The sequence below is a fragment of the Nicotiana tabacum genome, chromosome 21 (genome assembly GCF_000715075.1).
Source record: "Nicotiana tabacum cultivar K326 chromosome 21, ASM71507v2, whole genome shotgun sequence".
Classification (NCBI taxonomy): Eukaryota; Viridiplantae; Streptophyta; class Magnoliopsida; order Solanales; family Solanaceae; genus Nicotiana; species Nicotiana tabacum.
The window spans coordinates 26513478-26524096 of NC_134100.1; positions in this window are offsets into that span (position 1 = coordinate 26513478).

The window sequence follows — 10619 nt, forward strand, 5'->3', positions numbered from 1 at the left end:
TATAAAAATTATAAACAATACTTAATTCTAAATTAAAAGAGAAAAATCAATAGGCTTAGAAAAAAATTAAAAGACAAAAACGTAAAAATGAGCTATTTTTGTAATTTTCGAATTTCTATAAAATAAATAATTACTAGTTAATTCTGAAAATGTAATAGCAAATCCTAAATGCAATGCATGATATTTTGGTATTTTCATGATTAAAATAAAAATTAAGCATGCACAAAATACAAACAATTAATAAAAATTCTATAAAATGGCACATAATTGAAAAAAAATCTATTTTCTTTGATTCTATAGGAGCAATTCATATAGGACAAAAATCACGTGCTCACACTGTTCAGGTGATTGGTTTTGTTGATAATCTAGCTTGCCATCCTTACTTCACAAGATCTAAAGGCAGGGTTCCTATGGCCTCCGAAAGTCATCTACCAATTATCAATCCTGAGGATAGCCCGGCGTTGGCTATTCCACAGCTAGAATTAGCCGCCACTGAAGAAAATAGGATGTTGTGTCTCCGCGTGATGGAAATGTGGGATGCCTTGTCTAATTGTAGGGAACCGCCAAGTGCAATCCCTGGGTTCCCTGAGTTGATCCCCAGGTCAGGTGAGGCTACCAATGCCTTTGTGCCCAACCCATTCATCCCATGCGGTTACCCTCTAATACCGTTTAACGGTCCTGGAATGCCTTTTGTGGTTTGCCCCCAGGCGCCAGCCCCAAAAGCACCGCCATTGATGTTCTCTGCAGTACCAGTCTGTACCACAGGACAACCAATTTTACCACGGCCAAATGTTGAGCCTCCAATGTTCACCTTTCAGGGTCCACAGTTCCAGTCAGAAATAACACATGTGAACCTATACTCATGTACTCAACTACCGCAATATGGTTTCTCGATGGAGTAAAAAAAGGTTGTCAAGAATCCTGGGCAAGAGGAAATGGCTCGGAAGATGAAAAGCCTGGAACAAAATCTGAAAAACATACAAGGCCCGAGTGGCCAAAAGAGTGTCTCATACTCCAACCTGTGTATGTTTCCCTATGTTCACTTGCCGTCCGGCTTCAAAACGCCAAAATTTGAAAAGTATGACGGGAACGGAGACCCGATCACTCATGTGAAATGATACTGTAACCAGTTAAGGGGTGCTGGTGGAAAAGAGGAGCTGCTAATGGCCTATTTTGGAGAAAGCCTCACCGGAATCGCTTCTGAGTGGTATATAGATCAAGAAATTACCCATTGTCACATGTGGGACGATCTGGCCTGAGATTTTGTCCATCCGTTCCAGTGTAATGTGGACATCGCTCCCGACAGGAACTTTTTGTCCAATTTAAAAAAGAAAACAGTAGAAAGCTTCCGTGAATATGCTGTCAAATGGCGGGAGCAATCCTCCATTGTAAAGCCTCCAATGGACGAATTTGAAATGATTATTTTCTTCCTACAAGCCCAAGAGGTAGACTACTCCCAGAACATGATGTCTGCTATGGATAGATCGTTTGTTGAGGCTATCAAAATTGGGGAGATGGTTAAAAATTGTTTGAAAAATGAGCCAAATCTTGAGTCAAGCTGCTTTTAAGGCTGCATCAGAGGCTGTTCAGAATGGTTCGGGGGGGGTTCAGTGGGTTTGATGAACAGAAACGGGAGAGAAGAGGGAGCCATGATGGCTTCTAGCTTGAAACTGGGGCAAAAGTTGTACTGGTTTGACGATGGTCTCGCCTGAATGGTTCCAAAGTTATAATTCAATCCAAGTTCTTTTTACCCAAATCCTTTTCAAAGTCCTTATGGTCAATCTACGAGAATGTGCAAGAATTGGAGGATACAGTTACTTAGATATGATACCATCAAAATAAGAGAAATAAAATAAGAGAGTCTTGTTAGTGAAAACTCGGAAAGAGCACTACAAGGCGATGATGAGAAGAGAAATGAGAGAGGTCAGCTGGTGAAAACCCGAAAAAGATGCCACTGATAAAAAAAAGGATCCTTAGAGCCATTGACATCGACACAGTCCTAGGCGAGGTTTCTCGGTTTCGAGGCAAATATTGTGATGAATTTCTGAGAGTCGGATGGTTTACACAGATCAGGCATCCAGTCTAAAAGGCATGTCATGTTCGTTGAAGTCCGCATGCACTCCAGATAAGTCCTTTTTTCCTTTCCCCGAAAGGGATACCTCTTGTCTAAATTCATTGTCCATACCTTTGTTTGCTTTTCTTTGAATCCCTGTCAATCTAACTCTGTTCCGAAACTAAGACAAAGAAGGGACAGTAAGGTAGATTTACAGGGTTCTCGTTTGATACAAGCTAATATGCGAAAAGTTACCCAGCCTCGACAAGGGCATCAAGTCGACCTTCACTGGCCATGGTGGCCGATGCATTGAAGTCAAAAACTCTTGAAAGAAGAAAATCAAAATCAAATGCCCACAAAGGCAAAATAAAGTTGAAAAGTTCAAGTCCCACGTGACCAATCATCACGGTAAAGTTTGGAAAATCCAAAGGTTCTCCAGGGCTAGAAATGTAATCGGTATCCAGGAAACAACAAGTTGCAAATGAAACTATCGTAAAATAAACCGACCAAGATCAAATGACTTAAACACTCAAGGCCGCAAAACCAACCACCGTTTCAGACTGACAAATTGTTCTTTGCTTGAACCACAAGAAATAGGTGCAATCCAAAAGCAACCTTGCAAAAAGCAGGTGCAACCAAAAAGAAATTGTGTGGAGACTAAAATAGCTCTGCAGCAGCAACAACCCCAAAAAAGGGAAGTTTTCTCCAAGTTCTTTCCCGTAATTTACTCATTCTCTTACAATAAAATAAAAAAAATAAAAAAATAAGAAAGAAAGAAAGTTCTAGACCATGGAAGTATTGGGTCTCCAATCCATAGCTGCATTTTTTTAATATAGGGTCTCCACTTCCTAGTTGATTTTATTTTAGACATAGGGTCTCCACTCCCTATTCTCTTTTCCAACATAGGATCTCCACTCCCTAGTTGAAGTTATTTTAGACATAGGGTCTCCACTCCCTAGTCGCTTTTCCAACATAGAGTCTCCACTCCCTAGCTGATTTTGTTTTAGACATAGGGTCTCCACTCCCTAATCTCTCTTTCCAACATAGGGTCTCCACTCCATGGTTGAAGTTATTTTAGACATAGGGTCTCCACTCCCAAGTCGCTTTTCCAACATAGGGTCTCCACTCCCTAGTTGATTTTATTTTAGACATAGGATCTACACTCCCTAGTCGCTTTTCCAACATAGGATCTCCACTCCCTAGTCTCTTTTCCAATATTGGGTCTCCACTCCCTAGTTGATTTTATTTTAGGCATAGGGTCTCCACTGCCTAGTCTCTTTTCCAACATAGGGTCTCCAATCCCTAGTTGATTTTGTTTTAGACATAGGGTCTCCACTTCCTAATTGTTTTTCCAACATAGGGTCTCCACTCCCTAGTTGATTTTATTTTAGACATAGGGTCTCCACTCCATAGTCGCTTTTCCAACATAGGGTCTTCACTCCCTAGTTGATTTTATTAAATACATAGGGTCTCCAATCCATAGTCTCTTTTCCAACATATGGTCTCCACTCCCTAGTTGATTTTATTTTAGACATAGGGTCTCCATTCCCTAGTCGCTTTTCCCAGCATAGAGTCTCTACTCCCTAGTTGATTTTATTTATATATAGGGTCTCCACTCCCTAGTCTTTTTTCCAATATTGGGTCTCCACTCTCTAGTTGATTTTATTTCAGACATAAGGTCTCCACTCCCTAGTTGATTTTGTTTTAGACATAGGGTCTCCACTCCCGAGTCTCTTTTCCAACATAGGTTCTCTACTCCCTAATTGATTTTATTTTTGACATAGGGTCTCCACTACCTAGTCGCTTTTCCAACATAGCGTCTCCACTCCCTAGTTGCTTTCATTTTAGACATAGGGTCTCCACTCCCTAGTCTCTATTTTCTCAGGGTACACCAATCCCGACTTTTATTGCTTTCAATAATTAAGTAGTATAGAGTTTAGTTACAAATAACTCACGAAATTTTTCTAGTGAAAACTGGGATAGAAAAATTTCATTCGTTCATTTATTTTGGCGTTAGAGCAGGTTTTTACCTTTAGGCACAAGGTTTGAGATGACCAAAAATAAGTTTCAATCCAAAATAAAGAAAAGAAAAGGAAAATAAGTGAATCCAAAATACAGAAGTAGAGAAAAGATGTGGACTGCTCAAGACATGACTGAAGCCACGAGCTTTTCATGTCCTATTTTAATCCGAAGAAACCATATAAGAATGAACTAGCACCTGCAGCTAGCAAGCATCAAGATTCAGATTAAAGTCTGCATGAAGAACCAACCAAGAATCAACATCAGGCATCAAAAGACTTATAAATATGAATCTTGTACTCGTAGCTGATAGGCTTGTTTAGGTTTTTCATTTTGATTTTGGTGTAATAAGGAGCTCAGCAAGCAGCAACAACAATGAGATCACAACTTCTCGGTAGTCCCAGCTACCAAAACTTCTAGAACTATACTGACCTAATTCCTTTATAGTCAAGGATATGTAGGCAGCCTCCGAAGCAAGGTTCTGTCAAAATTTTAAAAAAATGCTTTCCATGAAGTGTCAAACGGGCAAAAATTACTCGTCATTGCTCATTTCATCTTTGCCCGAAAACTCTTCATGTTTCCGAGCAAAGAGGTACAACTATGAGCACATAATTTTTGCTCTACACAAATATTCCAACAAAATCTAAAAAATGAACAAATAAAATAGTTTCTAGTTATTTTTTGATTTTTGTAGAATTTATAGGAATTTCTATTTATTTGTTTGTTTGCATTTAGTTACATTTTGTGCATATTTAGTGTCTTAAAATCATAAAAACCCCATAAAAATTCTCAAAATCTTAATTCCATATCATTTTAAATTTTAATTGCATTTTTAGGAATTAATTGCTTATTAATTGTAGAATTAATACATGAGAAAATATACATTAGTAACTTTACATGCATTTGTTAGCTAAATGAATTAGTTAATTATTAGAAAAATAGGTCATTAGGTTAATTTTGCAAATTAGTTGGAATTAAGAGTGTTAAATAAATTGGTTATTTTTTAAAATTAAAAGAAAGAGGTTATTTGCCTTGTCTTCAAATTGGACCGGTGACCAGCAACCCAACTTCTTGCTCCAATTCGCCCAGTCCAGTCCTTTAAGTCTGGTCAAATTTTGTTTGATATCCCAAACGACGTCGTTCAGCCCCAGAACGACGTCGTTTTCCCCTTCCCAATTCCCTTAAGAGACAAAGCCCCCTTATTCTCATTCTCTCTAAGAATCAGTTCCCCCAATCTTCTAAAACCCTAGTTGCCTTTTCTTTCCCCCACCATCTCCAAACAACATCACTCTCTCAAAAGACCAAAACCTAGCCGCCATCTCTCACTCTGGCCTGATCACACACACGAGAAAAATTGAAGCAAAGATGGGGAAAATTCAAATGAAAATCGAAAAATCATAAAAGCTTGAAAAAACAACAGAAAAATTGGAATTTCCAAAGGAAGATTGAAGAAAATCGATTTCAAAACTCAACTTCTTCTTTTCTGGTTTGTACAAGCAGTGTAAGTCGAGTTTATAGTTGTTGTCTGCTGAGTTCGAATCTGTTGCGGCTGAACTTCATCATGGGAGTTTTCTAGACTTTATTTGATTTTTGAAGTTTGTTCCTGCTGTTAGGCGTATTAATCATTTCCTCTGTAATTCTTAACTATGCATGAATGAAGGCCTGAATTACTTGTTGAGTCTCTATCTTATTATGTGCGTTCATTATGTTTGATTTCTATATCTACTCATACTACTCTCCTGTTAAAATTATTTGTTCAAGCTAAAATCTAATTCTAAAATATTGATTACGTGGAGAGCTATATCTGCTAATTTATGGCTTAATCAACTTGGTAATTAATTATGTGGATTCTCTTATATTAAAACTGAAATCATATGTGCTTATACAAGCAATCTGTCGAAAAATCCAATTTGGGTACTCGATAATTCTAGCCCAATAATGCTACTCTTCAATGATGAGTTTGTGAAGAATTGATTTATTAAAAGATATGCAGTTCAATTGCTTAACTCTTTCGAAATTGATTAATAAGAATTCTGTAGTAATACAAAATAACTGTTAACCTGCCGGCTCTAAACTCTCAATTGTCTTTTAGATATTAACTGAAAGAATAAACCTTTAGTCCATATTCCTTGCACCTTTATAAGCCTATAGAAGACGACTAATAGTTAGCCAACGGCTTCATAACCAACAACAACAAGAAGAACTACCCAGTATAATCCCAACGGCTTCATAACCAATTTGATTAATCTCGCACCATGTCTGCAATAAGTCATTCCCTAAGTGTAGACTCCCATACATAAACTCCCAAAGCTTAGAAAATTAATTAACTTATGAATATCCGTATAATTGTCACGACCCTAAAACGGACCCGGTCGTGATGGCGCCTATCGTGAAATTAGGCCAGCCAACACAAACCCCCAAAACAACAAAAACAATTATAATAAGTCATTTAAAAGTCATTAATAAGCTAAAATCCCAAAATCTAAGGTAGAATCACAACGCAGAAACATAACACAGCCCGACATCGGGGTGTCACCAGTCATGAGCAACTACAACCCATCCAGAAATATGAAAAGACAACATAGTCTGAAACCAAGCTAATACAAGTGGAATAAAGATAGGAAGGAGAAGCACTGGGTTGCAAACGCCAATCAGCTACCTAGTCAACTCCGAGAGCCTGCTGGAAGACAAATCAACAGTCGCTAGCGTGACCCGAGACTCCTGGATCTGCACACAGGGCGTAGGGAGTAATGTGAGTATGCCAACTCAGTAAGTAATAAAAGTAAAGGCAGCTGAGCAGTAAGAAAATACGTAAACCACAGCATAACGCTACAGCAAAACATTATAAGTCCAAAATAATGTAGTAAAGCAATAACACTCGTAAAAACATCTTAGTTTAGTAAAAACCCTTTTTAAAACAACTTTCAATAGTTTCAAGCGAGTGATGAAAACAGTGAGAGAAGAATAGAAATATAAATAGCCCCTCGGGCAAAACATACACCACAACCGCCCCTCGAGCAAAATATCAACAGAACCAGCCCCCCGAGATACCTCACAATCACTCGTATCAGCCCCTCAGGCAATAACATGAAACAACAACAGCCCCTCGGGCGATATCACATCTCACACTAGGTACCTGCACTCACTAGGGGTGTTCAGACTCCGGAGGGGCTCCTACATCCCAAGTGCTATAACAAGCCATTTCGTGGCATAATCAAACTGGTCCTCAACCTCATAACAAGCCACCTCGTGGCGCAACAAATCAGGCTTTCGGCCTCAAAATCATGAATAAGTACAACACTGCTGCAGTGCGCAAATCGATCCCTTAATATCCTCACAACACAGGCCCTCGATCTCACTCAGTCAGAAATCTCTCAAGTCACTCGGGCAACAGTAAAACATGATGCTCAGCCCAAAATATCATTTAAAATATCAAAAACAAAGTAAATATGGTTGAGTTATAAAAATAGTAGAATACAACATGACTGAGTACAAATATGAAGTCAAAGCAATGAGGAATAGCAGTAAAAAACCCATAAGGGTCCAAAACAATTGGCATTCAGCCCAAATATGGCATTCAGCCTAAAACATAGTAATAATTTCCAAAACACAATGATATCAAACAAGTTTTAATTGAATACGCGACTTAACAGTCGTACGGGGCGGACCAACTCACAATCCCCAATGGTGCACGGCCCCACGCTCATCATCTAGCGTGTACGACACCTCAAAGTAGCACAACAATGTGAAATCTGGGGTTTCATACCCTCATGACAACATTTACAATCATTACTTACCTCTACCCGGTCCAAACTCTAGCCCGCGATGGCTTTGTATCTCGACTCGGCTCTGAATGCTCCAAATCTAACCAAAACAGATTTATACCATCATAATATGCTAATGGAACAAAGCCCACTTGAAAATAACCTATTTACATTAAAAATCCGGAAATTGGCCAAACCCGACCCTAGCCCCACATCTTGAATTCCGATAAAAATCACAAAACTAAAATCCTTACACTCTCACGAGTTCATACATATCAAATACATCAAAATCCGACTACAAATGACCCCTCAAATCCTTAAATCAATGACTCAAATTTTAGCCCTAACTCTTCAATTTTTGGCTTTAGATTCCACAAATTTCATGTTTAATTAGGTAGAAATCACAATAGGATGAGTATTAAGTCCATAAATCTTACCTCCAAGTGTTTCCCTTTGATTCCCTCTTCAATTCTTCTCAAAAAGCTCCAAAATCGCTCAAAAATGGTGGAAGTTAGACCCAAAATCGCGAACAATGGCTATTTAAACATTCTGCCCAGGTGACCCTTTCCTTCTTCGAGAACGCGGTCAAAGTCTCACATTCGCGAAGCACAAAAACTCGTTGACCATAAATTCCTCTTACGCGAACGCGACCTCCAGCTCATGAACATGAAGTTTCCGCTTTCCAGACCATCACGAACGCGACCCCCTTAACACGAACACGAAGCACTAATGACCAGGACCCCAACTGCTCCCATTTACTCTACGCGAATGCGAGAACCTCATCGCATTTGTGATGCACACTGAACCATACTCTTCGGGAACGTGGGACCAACATCGCGAACACGAAGGCCAAATTAACTGCCTGCCTTCTCATCCCTTCACGAACGCGAGAGTCCTCTCGCGAATGCGAAGGCCAAAACTCTGCAACACACACAGCAGAAAATCTGCAACTTCTCAAAATAAAATTTGATCCGTTTAACCACTCGAAACTCACCCGAGGCGCTCGGGACCTCAACCAAACATGCCAGCATATCCCATATCATCATTCAAACTTTTTCCAACCTTTGGAACACTCAAAACAACATCAAAACATCAAATCAACCACAGATTCAAGCCTAAGAACTCCAAAAACTTCCGAATTCCGCTTTCGATCAAAAAGTATATCAAACCCTATCCAAATGACCTAAAATCTTGCACACACGCACAAATGACACAACTGACCTACTTCAACTTCCGGAATTCCATTCCGACCTCTATATCAAAATCTCCCCTATCCACCGGAAAACGCCAAAATTCCAATTTCGCCAATTCAAGCCTAAATCTACCCCGGACCTTCAAAACACATTCACTCCTAACTTCCAAATCACCTCCCAAAGATATTTGAATCATAAAAACAAAATTCCGAGTTCGTTTACCCACAAGTCAACTTCCTATTGACTTTTCCAACTAAAAGGCCAACTTAAGAGACTAAGTGTCTCATTTACAAAACTACTCCAAACCCAAGCTAACCGACACGATGCCACATAATACAGCTAAAAAAGTCATCAAGAAGCAGAAATGGGGGAAACGAAGCGGTAACTCATAAAACGACCGGCTGGGTCGTTACATCCTCCTCCTCTTAAACAAACGTTCATCCTTGAATGAGTCAAGAAACATACCTGAAGCCTCAAATAGGTGAGGATATTTGCTCCGTATCTCCCGCTTAGTCTCCCAGGTAGCCTCCTCTATGGGCCGACCTCTCCACTGCACTTTTATTGAAGCTATATCCTTTTACCTCAACTTTTGAACCTGACGCTCCAAAATAGCTATTGGCTCCATATCATAAGTCAAATCATCATCTAACTGAATCGTGCTGAAATCCAAAACATGAGACATATCGCCAATATACTTTCGGAGCATAGAAACATAAAATACCGGATGCACACTCGATAAGCTAGGTGGCAAAACAAGCTCATAAGCCACCTTCCCAATCCTCCGAAGCATTTCAAAAGGTCCAATGAACCGAGAACTCAATTTACCCTTCTTCACACCCTTTATAGGTGAAACCTTCAATAGAACCTTCTCACCAACCATGTAGGACACATCACGAACCTTCCTACTAGCATAACTCTTTTTTCTCGACTGCGTTGTACGAAGCCGCTCCTAGATCACCTTTACCTTGTCTAAAGAATCATGCACCAAGTCTGTACCCAAAAGCCTAGCCTCACCCACCTCAAACCAACCAACTGGAGATCTACACCGTCTCCCATACAAAGCCTCATATGGAGCCATTTGAATACTCGACTGATAACTATTGTTATAAGTAAACTCCGCGAGCAGTAGAAACTGATCCCATGATCCTCCAAAATCAATAACACAAGCGTGCAACATGTCCTCCAATATCTGAATAGTGCACTCGGACTGCTCGTCCATCTGAGGGTGAAAAGATGTGGTCAACTCAACCTGAGTACCCAACTCTCTCTGCACGGCTCTCCAAAACTGCAAAGTAAACTGAGTACCTCTATCTGAAATGATAGAAACTGGGACACCATGCAAACGAACAATCTCTCGGATATAGATCTCTGCCAACCGCTTTGAAGAATAGAACAGGACTGAAGTGTGCGGACTTGGTCAACAGATCCATAATCACCCAAATAGCATTGAACTTCTTTAAAGTCTGTGGGAGTCAAACTACAAAGTTCATGGTGATCCGTTCCCACTTCTACTCTGGAATATCTATCTACTGAAGCAAGCCACCCAGTCTTTGATGCTCATATTTCACGTGCTGACAATTGAGACACTAG